This window comes from Rhyacophila brunnea, unplaced genomic scaffold (genome assembly GCF_057557595.1).
Source record: "Rhyacophila brunnea isolate RB1 unplaced genomic scaffold, BYU_Rbru_1.0 scaffold_12, whole genome shotgun sequence".
NCBI classification, from domain to species: domain Eukaryota; kingdom Metazoa; phylum Arthropoda; class Insecta; order Trichoptera; family Rhyacophilidae; genus Rhyacophila; species Rhyacophila brunnea.
In genome coordinates, this window is record NW_028232774.1 from 6,262,476 (window position 1) to 6,267,844 (window position 5,369).

General features: G+C 35.3%; 1 protein-coding gene across 1 annotated transcript in view; it reads left to right on the forward strand.

Moving 5' to 3' along the window:
• LOC147077707 (cathepsin O-like) overlaps positions 1–5,369 on the forward strand; it is a 129,061-nt gene that overhangs the window by 90,962 nt on the left and 32,730 nt on the right. The gene's annotated exons all lie outside the window — the stretch shown is intronic.

Genomic DNA, 5,369 nt, shown 5'->3' on the forward strand with positions numbered 1-5,369 from the left:
CCTAAAATATGCATTTATTTATGAAATATCCACTAATCTCCGAAATATGCTCTAACGTCTCAAATATGCATTTATATGCACAATAAAATTTTATTTTTGGATTCTGTGTGTTTCAAAATGGATTTCTGTGCAACTCTCATAGCTGTGCATACACCCTAACAAAACATGCACCAGCATATAAATCCGGGCCCTAATGATAACATTTTAAACACATAATATATTTGACATCATAATATATTTGGCATCATAATATATTTGACGAAAAAGAAAAAATGATAAGAAATTAAGAAGAAGAAAGAATGAAAGTAGAAGATATTATGTATATCTGTTTTGTCTATAAAAGTGCTAGCTCACTATAGGTATATGCCCAAAAAAGTCATCTTATGAAATTGGATAATTATGTTATATTATGTAATAAGTATTTATTTATTATCTGACGCTAGAAACCATTCATGGTCTATAGTCTTCCAGACGTCTCTCATCGGTGCCTTGCAACATTAAACATCCTTTCTGCATCCTCGTGCACAACGTCCACTAGTCTAGTGCGGGCCGTAATGTGGGGTCAAATGCCTACTGGAGTTCCCTCATGGCCCATGTGGAAACCCCTGAATCACTTGTATCTTCATGCTATTATAGCATTTTGTTTGAGATTGACAAACTCAAGGAGTTTCACATTGGTGCAGATTCGCCACATTTGGATTTCTGCCCCTTAATCCTCCTCATACTGCAATCAAATCATTATGTACTAAGACGATTTTGACTCTTGACTTGATAAAATTCATCAACGAAAATAGTGGTCTATAAACATAATATCAACCTAAAGGTTATCATCACATTGCATGTGTGGTTTACTTGGTTCCATTCACTTATATACACATTCTACATTAATGGTACATTTTGATAAATAATTATTCAAATCACACTGTATAGTAAGTATAGTTTGCTCAGACACTTACAATGTAAGTCATTACAAGACACTCGAATACAATGAGAGAGTGCGTGTACTTTTTAGCGTGAGTGATGCGCATTAGGGAACCCCACTTTATATACTCGACAGATGTCCAGACCGCCCTTGCATTGAACACCTGGCCTGGTACCGATCACACCGACAAGTGGCTGTCGCGTACACGCAATGTCGTACTTAATTTTTATTAAAAAATTCTACTCAACGTAAATGAATTATGTATTGTGTCATGTTTTTATAGTCACAATTATTATAAGAGGGCTCGCACATCAGAACTCGCCGCATGCGTCTTACGACGAATTCGTCGATGTGACGTCATCGTAAACCAAGAAACAAACGTTATCAAATGGAGCTTCGCAGATTGGCCGATGCAACTGCAACTCTGCGACCCTGCGACATTCGTCTAGTTGCATTGGCCAAAGCCTGCATGTCGATGTCCGGCCAATATCGACTCCGCGCATGCACACAGCTGCAGAATCGGGCGAATCGGCCATTTCTCTCCAGACTGTCGCTGCGTTTGGTAGAGCTAGAGCTAGCAGCGCTAGGCAGATGTGCGAGGTTGTGATCGTGCAACATTCGCCGGCAGTCTCGAAGGTTTTAATTTATGGCCGTCAGGCACACAAGGCGAGTTGTGATGTGCGAGCCGGCTAATGATCAGTAATGTTACGTCATTGCATTATATAGATGTGTACTTGAATCTTGCTTGAAAATAATGCATTGTTTTTTAAAATATTCATTTGAATACATTGTTGTTTTCCCCTTTGTCCTTTCTCTTACGATTCCTTAAATGAAGGTTGAGCGAATGACTAGCAACCGACCCTCATAAAAAATCTTTTGAAATATCTTCATTCTATTGGGTCAACATCTTCATCTGGAACAAATATGAGGAAGAAGGATAATATAATGATTTAATTTACAATAAATGTACTCATATATAATTATACTATATTGTAATAAATTGTATTACTACTATTTATAACAAGAAAAAATAACCAAGTTTCTGTGCTACCTGTCAACATTCTTGTCAATGTATTTAATAACTTATTTTTTTAAATTAAATGTGCTATGGCTTGCTAATTATGACTTTTATTAATTTAAACTACATTATTTTGTATTCAAAATGAATAACACACAAGATTAACTTACTATTGAATACACAAAAATTTTCTTTACACATCAGAAACATAATAATATCATCTCTGTTCTGGCAGAATACACTAACTGGAGAATACTAGTTTTTAGTAATTTGACTTTGAAGTTGTTGAAAATGTTTGAAATGGTCTATCATGTGAGTTTATTAAGTAATCATAAAAAGGATGACTTTAAAATAAAGACTGTTTATTTATTAAGAAGGTTTTCAGACGGTAAAGTTTGAAATAAGGAACATTTTAGTATAACTAACTTAACATGTCATTTTTTCGAATTAGTGTCTTCTGCCAGAACAGTGACGATATGTACGTATTAGAAAAAAATTTGCAGTGAATTAAATAGGACTTGAATCCACAACCATCGCAATACGGGTGCTGTGCCTTACCATTTACGCTACCAATGTACTCTTCTGATCACAATAAAATTTCCTAACAATATGCAACCTAGACTGCGGCAAGTATAACGTGAAGCGTGGCCGTTTTGGGAACTACAATCCTCCCTAGAGCCCTTTCCCCTTCGTTCTCCTCGCCCTGCAATCATTTGTGCGTGCTCATGTAAAGTGTTTAAACGTATTAATAATGCAAAAAGTGTTGAAAAGCGATAGCAGGAGGATTATAAATCGTGTTATATAACATACTGCAAAGAAAAATAGATAACTAGATATATAAAATAGATAAATAAACAAAATGAGCTCACTGGGCCTATAAATAAAGTCGATGATGATAGAGTAGATGCAATTACAGGTATTCTTTGACATTTCAGTGTTACCATATAATTAAAAATATCCTGACAGATTGGAAAAATATTGTCGTCTAGTATTGTACTCTATATTCACATTCTCAACCAAAGTAGGGGGAAAAGTCTCTTAATACTGGCAATCTTTACAAAATATATCGCAGCACCACGACGGCACGGCGGCCATGACACTTCAAGTTATAATTTTCGCAGTCTAGGTGTTATTTCAAATTCCGTCCACATATGACATCACACGATTTTTGATCTTAAATTATCTATGGTACAATATAAAGCAGTAAAGACAAACGACTTTTGCGGATATAGCTTTGATAAACCCTCATATTTCGTGTCCTTCATACTAAAACCCTAAAAATAGTCAAAATCAAAAAATGGAAGACACCCAACTAAGAAGCTCCTCTTCAACAGATCATAAAGGAAAAGGTGGCGGAGGAGGCGGTGGTTGAACTGTGTAGAGATAAACAACATCTCTGAGGTTAAAACGGTGGACAGAGAAGAATGGCGACAGCCAAGCCCCGCATTGAGTTGTAGTGCCGAATCATTTGTACCGTAATCCTTACTTCAAACTAAGATATATTATTATGTTCGCATACAAACTATACAATGGTTTTTAAACTTTTATCACCACACAAATATACGTACTGTCCGACAACAGCTAATCGCCGAGAACGGGAAGTAGCTGTAGTTGCACGTAGAAGACTACTTCTCAGAGTCATGGCAGCAACGCATACTAGAGGCGTGTTTAAATATTGTATCAGTTCTCCTTTAGATGCGACTTCTTTTCTTCTTTGCAATAAACCAAAAGTTTACTAATATAGTTCTAACACCACTCCTGATTGTTTTAGACATATTTTTATTGTAAATAACTTAAAAATACGTAAATTAATAGATCCATACACCACGGGAGCGTAAAATGAAATAAGAAATTTGGGGGCATTTCTCATTTGACAACAGAAGTGCATATAGCTGAACTGGGGGGGATAGAGTTAGTTCACAGTTTTAACACGTAGACAAGAAGTTCTTGTTTGACAATCATTTTTTCAAAACTCAATGCACGTCCAAACCTGCAAATACTGTAAATTATCAAATTAAAAATAATTTGGACAGTCCACAATGTAAAAATTTACGCGCTTTAATAAGAACAACATAACGCGTCGCTACTTCCGATACCCCATTGTTTACATTACAGTTTCACTTATTCAATACAAAAAATATGGTAATTTTTATAAAAACTATATTTTAAGAAATAAAGTGTAGGTATAATAAAAATCTTTATGGATAGTGTTTAGAAAATGTTCCTTTGTTTACGTGTAGATAGGTCTATTTTAATTTGGACTAGGCTAATAAATAGTCAATGTGCATCCGACCGCATTGGTGCATCGAAATTTTAAACAAATTTAACAATAAGAATGTTGTATAAAAAATAATTATGGGGAAAATCATTACGATAGAAAACTGGCAACTCCACGATAGAAAAGTGCATCCACCAAGAAATCACACAGTGTTTGTTATCATACTATATTACATGGCCCGCACATCCTGAGCCCAGGCTAGGATCTTTGGCGGACCCCCCTACCTATCTCTAAGGATAAAAGCAGTGTGACGCTCTACATTAGCGTTTTCCAAATGGTGTACGTGGTAAAATTAATGTGTATATTTAGTGTTTTTTTGTATAATATTGATACATCCATTTGAATTGTGAACTTGTCAAGTATCAATATACAATGTAAAACTTTTTTTACTGTTAGAGTAAATTTGTGATAATATGTGTTTATCTCACTTATCTAGTTGACTCGCCACGCCGGGCCCCTAGGCTAGAGCCCTGTCAGCCCCCCCTCCCTCCTTAGGGCCATGCTATATTCTGTACAATAAAATATAGTAGGTACGTCAAAAACACACCATAATTTATCATTTCTGTATTATATTTTTGGTGGAAATACTATAATTTTTGTTTATATTAATTGTTTGGTCGTAACATTTGAGCTTAAAAACCGACAACCTCTTCGAGGGAATTCAATATATTTCCGCCAAGAATTTTATTTGTAATGTGTCGTCTTGGGAATGGGACAACTGGGCGCCGCACTGTCCAATAAATAGACCTTCGTTACGATTTTACAGATTTACAGAAAGTAGACGTGGAATTTTAATCAGTTTCTATCTACTACCTACTTAAGTAGTTTTAATTCGTTTTGCTCTTAACATAATGTTTTTTTATTACGGGTTGAGAATTATCTTGCTGAGGCTTTATATAAAAATAAAAGAACTCTCTTCTCGATGGCACTTAAACATAATTATGCACAATTAAATCATTATTTTCGTGTGCATATTTAATGCATATTTTTAATGTACCTATAATTCACGAACGTCCAGTTGTCTCAGTGCCAAATTGTCCTATAGGGAATAATTCAAACCTCCGTCAAAAAATACGATGCACGGCTTATTTTGGGGAGAGTTTTTATTATTATGGGCAACACTGATCAGTGATCACAATTCATCAGTCGCT